The sequence below is a fragment of the Rhamphochromis sp. 'chilingali' genome (genome assembly GCF_963969265.1).
Source record: "Rhamphochromis sp. 'chilingali' genome assembly, chromosome: 9".
Taxonomy (NCBI): domain Eukaryota; kingdom Metazoa; phylum Chordata; class Actinopteri; order Cichliformes; family Cichlidae; genus Rhamphochromis; species Rhamphochromis sp. 'chilingali'.
The window spans coordinates 30725778-30736685 of record NC_137936.1 but is presented as its reverse complement, the minus strand read 5'-3'; positions in this window follow the sequence as shown (position 1 = coordinate 30736685).

Sequence of the window (10908 nt, the reverse complement as noted above, 5' to 3'; positions counted from 1 at the left end):
ATGCTTTAAAAAATGAATCAATTTTTTTTTTAAAGTAGATTACAATCTACAACGTTAAATCGTAAAAAAGAACAGCCCTCGAAGAAACACTCAAGATCCTCCTTATGCTAATCTGTAAATGTGTAATGATATACTTTCACCACATGGGGGTGCAAAGTCATCATGTTTCTAGGGTAGTGGCAGCCAGTGTGTAATTTGATGCCGGTCGTTCAGATGCATTTGTTTACATAATTTTTCTCTTGTCTGGATTGTAAAATCCATGATAGTTTGGATGAGAAATGAATCTTACAGAATTATTTGTAAAGTACTGACTCTAAGCTGCAGACATCCTGTGTTTTATACCTACAAGTTCTCACTTTTGCAATTGGAAAACAGAAAAATACCCTGCCAACAAATTAGCTTTCCTTGTTAAAATTCCTTACCATAGCATTTAATAGAAATCCAATTTTCAGGGGGACATTTTAATACCTATAAATCCCTCAGGCTCCCTCACTGGTATTATAAATGGTGGACAACTAAGGTGAGGATATTGAGTGTAATGGACTTTATTAGGCAAAATTCATGGGGGGAGGCTTGCCAGTGCCTCTGGAGCACTGTCTGTCTTTAAGCCTTTATAGTACCAGTGCTAATGCCTGGTTCTCTGCCAGCCTCTCTGGCCTGAGCTCACAGAGGCTCAGGCTGAGTGGAAAAGTCCACTACTTTAAGTGCCTGAGCAGCAGTTAAGAGTTCAGAGTCAGATGCAAAGAACTTCAGTTCTTTGTGACATTGACCCAGACTCGGTGGCTCGTGAGTCATATTTTATTTTTTTTTTTTTTTTTGTGCGAGGGGGGTGGGGGAATAATAGACGAATGGCAGTTCCACACTTCCACAGAAGTAGAAACAGAAAGTAAGGATGTTCATCTAATTACAAAATCTTGTCTAGGAGGAAGGATGCATTCATTTATAGATTTCGTAGTCGTAATGTTGCTGTATTTCTGTTGTACCTTTCTGTGATTGTAATATCAAAAGCTGTAGATGCATCACATTACCCACATATTTTCTCATTAAAAGTTGGTGGAAAGCAGAACATGAATGGAATGAAATGGAAATGTGGAATCGTGGTTACCATGAGGCCAGAAATCTGCTGCATATTAATTTTTATAGCAAGTTGAAGAGGAACTGGTACTACACTACTTCATTTATGTATTATTCAGCAGTCTAATAGTTAGAACTGCCTAATACTTTATTATATGTTCATCATATGTTGGTGCTATGGTTAATGTGGAAAATCTGTAAAAGAATCTAGCCACTGTTAACACTGGCTGCACATTAGAAATGCAGGTGTAAAGAAGAAGAAAGGCCATAAACTTCAAAGGCCTTTCCTTTTAGTGAAAAGGGTAAAAGGAGTTAACTAGGTGACTCTGTAAGGGGGAGGGGGGGGGGGTTGCTGGTGTTGAAGGGGGAGGAAAGGAGGATGGGAAGCAGGAAGAGGTGGGGGTGCTGAGGAGTGATACTTCTCTGGAAAATGTATTGGTCCATTTGGAAAAACAGGTTTCGAAAAAATAGAAAAGCAGGAAAATTTAGGGGTGAGGGGAACCGGAGCTGTGGCCTGTAGATGAACCCATCGGGGACTTTGCTTGGTGGGGTCATTCCAAGTTCAGGTCTTTCCCTTGCTGACTCTGCGAGAGTGGAGGAGCTGTCCATGGCTGAAGGGGCCTGCTCTTGACGGCCTCCAGCCCCTGCTGTGAGCCCCCCAGGGGCCCTGTAACACAAACCCATTTCCAGCAGGAGTTCTGTGGGTTGTGTGGGGAATGGGGGCATGCCCTGCGTAAACGGAGGTCATTCTGAGGATGGGAGGGTAAGCAGAGCCACCTTCTCCAATAAATATTTTTCTGACATTCAGATGACGCTCTCATCCCTGTGTGTCTTTGTAAGGGCTCGTGTTACTATTCTCACTGGACACAGTAAAAGCTCTGCAATGTGAAAAGCAAACTCTGGAGTCAGGCAGGAAAAGTAATCTCTTGATAAAGTGAAATCAAGCAATACAAGAGAAACTGAAAGCTGTTTCGTCTTCCATAAATGCACCATAAAAACACTCGTGATTCAATCAGCCTTCTTGACTTCAGGAACGACTGCTCGTGGGCAAACTTCAAATAACACAAAAACCAGGTGGATGTGATAAACTTGGAAAGGGAGTAGAGGCATATAAAGGCTTTTGAAAAAGACAAATGACAGACAATCTATCATTTGACACTAACAGACCAAACAGCAAGTCAGGGGTGGCCAACTAATCAGGCAGTTTGCACAGGCAGCACAGCATGGGCCCTTTGAGTGGATAAGTGGTCCCTCCCATAATGTCAAGAGTAAAGCTTGTACCAGGGGTTAGGGAAAGGTTGGCAGGGAGTTAATGAGATGACTGGTGGGGTGATCAGCAAAGAGAAGTTTGCAGACCTATGACACGACACAAGACAGGCATTGATAGAGGTGGAATAGTTTCCAGATTTATGAAGTGTTTGTTTATTGTCTATCACATCAGGTGGCCACAAAGACATACAAGTTAAACTGCAGCCTGCAGCAGCAGTTAACCTGTTTGCTCGAGTTTTGTTTTGGAGCCATTCGAAGGACACATTACTCCCTCTTATCTCCACTGTTACTGCCACCTAAAACTACAAACCTGGAATAGTAAATCATAGGTCACCATGTGCATAATACTGAAATACATCCTGAATCATCATATTTCCTGTGCTGCATGACCAAAATAACTGAGGGCTATGTTGAAACTGCCAATGACTCACTGACTGAGGAAAAACACTGTAATGTTATCCAGAGAAGAGCTAGTCAACATGAAGACTTCGGTTCTTTCCTTGGAGATGAAAAACAACCACTGCGATTCACTCCCAGTGACTAATGAAAAATCTTTTACATTGTTGTTAGAAAAATAAAATAAATAAATAACGCTTTTATTAACAGTAGTGCCAGAATCATTTCTCACCTTATACCCAGATGTATTGCATGGCTTTGAAATTTTTCAGATGTGTTGGAAATTTGCACCTCAGATGGCAGTGCTTGTTAATAATGTATCACACCTGCATTGTTCTTAAAAAGAAATAGCTCAGAGTACTTTTTGTCCCAGTTCCACAATATTCTGAATCTTGTCCGAGGCTGCAACTTGTGCCGTGTATATATTGTCATCCACAGCATAACAAGATCATTTCAAAGTCAATAGAAAATAATTTGAATTGTAACTCAGTTTTGTTTGTTACATTAGTTACATAAAAATGCAACAATACTTATATCAAGGTTGGAACCTACCCTAGTATTTAAATCACTTCCTTAAATAACTGTTGAATTACTCTGTTTCAGTTTCAGTGAACTAGTTTACTACTGTACTATGAGTATAAGTAGTCCTGTGTATTGATTCTTGTCAGTGTTGCAGTTTTATTACTGTATTATTGTCTTTGACACATCAACACATTAACAAAAGCAGTTATTTAATACTGCAGGTTGACGAGGAGGAGCAAACAAAATTATTGAATTGGTAGCTGATAAAGTCTACAAAAAGCAACACCAGCCACAGCATCAGCTACACTGTGATAGAGTGAGAACAATTCCAGTGTTGCAGTCTTTTTATTTTGTATGTAAAATTGCAATATGAAAAGGAACTAGTAACTACAGATGTAAATAAACTAGATAAATGAAGTGTAGTCAAAGGTTCAATACATACAGGCATCAGAGTGCAGGTACAATAACCTAACATCAAAAGAGGAAAGTACACAAACCTTGAAAAGGTGTGTGTACTCTGTACTGTTTCTCCCTGTGAATTCAAACAGCTAAAGGTGTACTATAGTTTTTTCAGCATTATTAAAGTTCCCTTATATTTGTCCTTCATTAAAAATGAATTTTGTTGTGCTCAAAGCTGCTGATTTGCTGTGTGTCAACAGGATTTCCACAACCTTGATGAGGATATTAGTGTGTAGTAATTAAAGACATATTGTCTCCATTGGTAGGACTGCAGGACCTGTTTCTGCAAGATGCCAGCATGCAGTTTCGATTCTGTGGACAACAGTGTGATAGGAACGCAGAGAGAAGGGAAAGCAGGAGGGGTTGTAAAAGAAAGAAAAAAACACAGCATGAAGGGAGAGATTGAAGGAAGTTGAGAGAAATGGGAAGTGGAGTGGGATGGGGGAGTAAATGAGGGTGCAGGGGGAGCAGATAGGGGATCAGGGGAGAACAGGAGGGAGAGAGGTAGTGGGATTAGGGGGTGGCTGTGCGTGAGTAGAGGACCTCCCTGTGAACTGTGCAGTCGCGAGCCAGGTCATTGGGGCGAGGTTGTCAGAGCGTGCCTGAAACAGTACACCCAGGGGTTCAGCCAGAGTTCACACACTCAGTGTGCAAGATCCATGTCCCTCAGTCAGCACTCGCCAGCTATGTACCGGAGTATACACAAAAACACTGAAAAGTTCACATGTATCATTGCACATATGCATGCACCTGAAAAGCATGTATGCACTTGTAAAACATACAGAATGTTTAACAAAGTAATGCGTCTTTTAAGGGGGACAGGATGTGAATCAGCACAACCAGGTAAACATTAAGAGTTTCACACACTCTCTGCACATGCTCCGTGACATATTCATTCCATATCAGTCGAGCCAAGTTTAGTTTAAGAGGGACAAAAACAAAGTTATCAAAAGGAAATAAAGGTCACTTGGCTCGCCTCTTGGAATGAACAGTTTTAGTAAACTTCCAACATTGAAACTGATAGTGTCCATAGCTAGCAACAACAGTAAGAGTGGCAACAGTAACGCTGACACTTACAGACCTAACATTATAGGAGATTTTCACTCTCCTACAACGTTTTCTTTAATTCCACTCAGCGTGGTTTAAATAGGAGAGGCCATGAAGCCAGAATCCCCTCTGTGTGACTGAGCTCTTTGTGGGAAAGCTGTCTGCTTTACTCCAATTGAAGACTGGTTGGCCCATTGTCAAACCCAGAGCTTGACCTGGTGTTGAACCCAATTGTCAAACTTGCAGTGTAGTGTGGGACCTTGGTGGGGGAGGAGAGGCACCGGAGTGTGATTGAGCTGACTGCAAGTGTTTGTCATCTCTTGGTCTGTGAAAGAGTTCTGCGTAAGGATTTCCTTTGCCTCAGCTAATGTAGTTAAAAGCTGTGAAAAATGAAATTTCTCTACAAAGCCTCTTTTTTTTAATATAACTAATGTGGTGATTTAAAGCTCAAATACACATTCTCCCATTTCATCAAAGCCCCTGCAGTAATGCGGTGACCACCCCAATCCTTCTCCCAATTCTCACGCTGAGGATAAGTCAGTCTTGTGTCACATAAGGATTTGACAGACAGGCCCAGCTGTGGCAGTCAGGCGCCAGAGCACCACGCCCTCTGAGTCCAAGGCAGACGAGGCCCAAACCCAGAACAATTCAGTCTTTGTGGATCTACTGGAAACTATCAACTGCATCCAAATGACCGTAAGCTGTAGATACAAGCCAGATGTTGGAATTCCTCGGCTCAGTTCAATCTCAGTCCAGTCTGGCTCATCCAAGCCCAGCAGCAGAGCAGTGGCAGAAAGGGGGGGTGTTGCTCTGAACGTACTGTTATATGAAACCTGGTCTAATCAAACAGGAGAAGTACATTTCACCCTGTCCAGATGCCATATATGGTAGGCCTGTCGGATTGAGAAATTGTGCAAAATCGCTGTTTTCCTCGAGGCTTTGAGACAATTGAAAACAGGTCACTTTGCAGTTTTCATTATTTTGATGAAATGATTCACAATACACTAAATCCAGTCATGAGGGCAGCTGTGCTGCACATTGTTCTATGTATGAATCCTCCTTTAAAGCAAGTTACTCCCAGATGCCCTTTTCTCAATTAGCTATACTTTATGGAATGAGTTAAGAGTGTATTACAGTCTCTCAAACTGATGTGCCACTTGAAGCTGTATGTATTATGAAAAACAAGCACCACAGACATAACAGTCAAAGCTTTGCATAGCACGTTGTTTCCTACAGGATCTTCAGCCATAATTCAATATTCTGTAAGGCTCCAAATCTGACATGGTTGCACTTATTTGGTGAAAGCCTCATTTGTCCTTTAGCAGGCTAATTACAGCAGGCTATGCAACCACCCCCCACATCCCTAGTCAACCTTTCACCTCTGAGGTGTTGAGCAGGCAATTACTCTTCTTGGCTTCTGTGTGAGAGGCACAAACACAAACTGGCTATTCCCTTACATGCTCATTTCTCTTTCAACTCTTTCGCCAACTCTCCAGAGTACAACATACAAGTGCAGTATAAACACACACACACCTATCTTTATGGTTCAGTAGCAGGTCATGTGTAGGATGATGGTTGTTGTGGTTTTGCCTCACACACCCTCTCTACACACTCTTTCAGAAGACTTTTGTATGAATATGTTGTGAGCTCTGTTTCAATTGTGTTTTTAGTGCTTTTTTCAAAGCAGCTTTTGTTTTCTTATGGTTAACTTTAAGAGAAACTGCCCGCACAATAATACAGTCACACTAAAAGTTTTATTTTTATCCTCTGTTTGATGTTAGCCTGAGATACAGACATAAAAGCTGTACACATGCAAGTAACCTATGAACATCAGTATAATGAGGGTTCCATGTACCAGTGACCTCTGTAGCAAAGTGACGGTTCCTCTTTAATAAACTAAGAATGAGGTGAAAATTGGTGTCCTGAGATGTGAGGTTTTAGAGCAAGATGTTTGCTCAATCACTTAGAAAACTGTTTTTCAGCTCTCCTGTGTTGCTCGATAACCCACATCCTTTACTCAAAAGCCTCACTAAGAGCTCTCCAGAGGGATGCTTTCATCCTGACGCACACTATGTGTTTGGTCTGTTTCCATTTAACTAAGTTCAGGTGTAGTTCACAGAGGCCGCCAACTCTGGTCACATGACTTACATGCAGGCTGTGGGCTTGGGAGGCTTTTGTTTGTGTAATACAGCCCTGTGATGATGAATCAAGAGCTTCTGTGCCAAAAGAAATCAAAAAGAGCATCTTAACTATTAGTTATTTTACATAATCCAGGAAATGTGCTTCAAAATATAATCTTTTGTTTTGTTCCTGTCAGTTTTATGGATGTCTCTTTACGTAAAAGTCTGGGGCCAGCATATCTCATGTCTTACTTTGTCATGAGCGTGTTTAACAGTTTGCACACCCTTTTGATATCTGCTTCATTCTTCAGATGAGGGCACTGAGAGAATGTTGTCCTCCATATGACCCACATTTGAGTCACCTTGAGGAAGGCAGGCAACAGACATCAAGCCAGAGAGTTTACTCTTGTGCGACACTGTTGCGTAATCCATGAGGAAGCTGCTCTGTAACAAATAAATCTGGCTGAAGTGGTCCATCTGGGAACAACATTTTTCAGCAGAGCTCTCCTGACGTGATGCCTAGTGGGCTTTATAAATATCCTGAGCCCATCCGCGCAATGTGAACTGTGTTTCACCCTCCCACACCCTTCCCCTGTGAGTGTTTGCCTTCTGCTCGCAGTGAAAAGGAGGCTTTACTTTGCTTTGTTTGTCCCTCAACTCTTACCTCCCACTTTCTCCCTGTTAACTGTCAGCGTTCAAAAGCAGAACACTGGAAACCACATGTGAAACACAGTGCTCCTGGTTTCACAGTGTAGGTGAATGACCTAGAGGGATTTCTTTTTCTTACTGTCGCAGGAAGATCTGAACTTAAACTGACACTTGTTGGCTTTCAGAAATCTTTGGTAGGCTTAACAAGAAAATTTCCACACACCATATGCGAGTTTAAAAATTGCAAACTGCCATAGTAAAACCAGAAAAAACGATGGGGCATGTTTGTGCCGCTGCTAACCTGACTAAAGCTGTGCCACTGTCAGCTGGTTTTAGACCTAATATGAAATTTAAAGTAACAGAAAGAAACCTTAAATAAATATAGCCATAAGAAACAAAAAGGAGGTTATTAGATCACCTGGACACAGTTGCCATGGCAACTTGATCTGATCCTGTCAGGCAGAGTTATTAATATCAAACGGATCTGACCATTAATCAAAGGAACAAAAACAAAGATAGTCTCATTGGCTTATCCATCACAAGTGGTTATTGAGATAAAATTGGCAAAAATGTATCATTTTTGCAGCATTTACAGTACCGAGCAATCCAGATTGTGCAGATTGTCCATCCATAAGTTGTAATTGTGGTACTTCAGCACCTGTCTAGTAGAGTAGAGAAAGCATAGAGGGTAAAAAGGTTGGGTTTTTAAGTAGCAGGCAATTTCAAATGCGACATTTCTAACAGCTCGTAAACCACAAAGTGTTTCTGTGCAGTTTTTCATATAGAGTATCTGTGTTAGCTAAAGGTACAGCTGCAGAAGAGAATGGAAGATAACTTCAATCAGTGATGGGGAAAGACAGGACAAGAGGAAAACAAGAGAGATTATTTTAGGTACCGACTGCTCACTGACACTTGATACACTGGAGATTTAAAGCTAACTGTGCTGTATGAAGTTTATGGTGATGCACTATGTATATAGCTCATATAACCTCTGCTTATCTTGTTGAACTGTTTTATTTCTCCTTCCTCAAAATCAGCTCCCAATTCAAGCATCAACTTTATTGCAAAAATTTTACTTAGTTTCTTTTTTGTGAAAGATTTACTGTATAAATGGGTCAAAATGCACAGGACAACTTTTATGGGGCTTGGTCTGAAGATTATTTGTGCAATGTTTTGCAAAGCCATGACAAAAAAATTTGACTTTTTAATAAGCTTTTCGCTTTTTCTTAAAAACTTACTGGTGGGACTTGGGTTTTCAATGCACAGACATGAAATTTGATGAAAAGAATATGGTTGCTGGGCCTGGTCAGTGTACTAAATTTCAGAAATTTCTGTTTAGGGTCTCACACAGACTTTACTGACAGCAGAAAGATGAAGAAAGCAGGATAAAAAAAAAAGGTAGAAATGGTAGAATGACTACACAACTTTGCTGCTTTGCCCCCAAACACAGGTGATAGCAGAGACAAAGCTTTCTGTGTAGCTCCAAAACGTTTTCCTAAAAAAGATCCTCATGCAGATAATCTGTTTCTCTGCAGGCTGTAGAGGAACGGCTGTGTAGATATGGCTGGCAGCCAGTGATGAATACAACTTACTGTGAGTTATGCCCCAACTACCAAGAGTTTGACCTTGTGTTGTAGAACCACACCCTCTAATTCATATGAGCCATATACTTGTAAAAACCACATTCTTTAAATAGCCCGCTGTCGCCAAAGTGATTGAATATTTCAGGGCAGCATTAATCAAGCTGGTAATTTTGTTTATAAAAGTTATTTGCTTCAAAAGTATCTATCATTGTCTGTGTTTTTATTGCTGCCTGTGACTTCCTATATGAATCAATTGGACAGAAACACTCAAGCACTGCTGGAACTTAACAAGTCCCCCTGAGTTTAATGTCATGCACATTATATTTATTTGCTCATGGATTGCCACTAATTTCCTACATTTATCTTCAGCGCTCTGTTTGTCTCTCTGTGTTTTTAAGGACTGACACCCTCTGAGGTTGCTGCTCCCTTTAACCTTTAACACCACAGTGTATAATAACTCTTACAGTCTGACAGGTCAACTGAGGCGTCGCGGCTGGCCCCTTGTTGTGGGTTAGGGCTGAGCCTTTTTATCATACTACCTACCCTGTGATGGATGAACCTCGCAACAAACTGGCGAGAGGACTAACAGCGTTGTTCAGAGAAGGGGATAAGGTGTTGTAACAAATAACGCCTCGCTGAACTCCACTTCCGTTTTGCTGCCCCTGGCTCCAGCCTCATTTGGCTTCACTTTGGGCTGTGCCCACAAAGTACACAGTCTTATGGAGTTTATTACAGGTAATAGTCCACTGTGCTCATGTCTGATAACACTTGTGTTGAGTATCTTGCTACAAACTCGGGAGATATTTCTAGCTTTTATGGTTAAGTTGGCTTTAAAATGACAGAAATTGTGATTTATTTGAGGCATGGCACTACACAAACATTTTCTATATTTTAGAGATATCAAATAAATGTGAAGTAAGAATGGATCTGATGTGTTTTGGAAACACATTTATCAAACGCAGCAGAGTCATATTAAGCCTCAAAGTCACAGTGAACCCTCTGCCAGGAAACTCAGAGTCACAGAATCCATAAGTGTATGTGATGTGAATAACGACACAATCCTACACTGGCTGAGGTTTTACATGCGTTCAGCATCACTGCACAACAAGCCAAATGGACTCCAGATCCGGGCGCCTATAATATATTTAATGGATCATTGGAGGCTGGCTCTCCAAGCCCCTGTGTTGGGATTACAAATGCTTGGACTGAGTAAAGGAAAAGATTCTCAGGTTTGTTGCTTACTTTAAAAGTATGGAAGAGGGAAATTTAGGGGCGTTCAAAAGTGAAGTTTCGGTGAGGTTATAACAGGATAGCCTTGCATAAACCTAATTGCGGTCAGCATAAAAGGTGATGATTCAGTTCACTGCACAGTATTCAAATTGAACACACTTGAAGAACAAAGAAAAAAGTGACTACAGTACAATCTCAAATCAAATCAAATGTCCAGAAAAGACACCTGGGAATGTGGTCACAGCTGGGACAGCTACAGTTTCGGGTTTCTTCCCATGTGACCAAACTTCTGCCTCCACCTGCGCTTGGTCAGTCACCCTGGGGCTGAGCGCCTTCAGCAGGGAAAAGGCTTTCCAAGCCCCTATTTGATTTATTCAGTATTTGGCTAACCTTGCTCTGAACCTGCCCCAAGAGATTTCCAACCATTTTAGTCCTCCTTTTCCAGCATACACGCACTGCATGCCTCCTCGACCTAGTTCCATCCCAACATGCTTCTTCTTCTCACCCCGCTTTCGCAACAGCCCACTAAGAGAATGAGAAACAGGCCCTTGAAGGAGGCT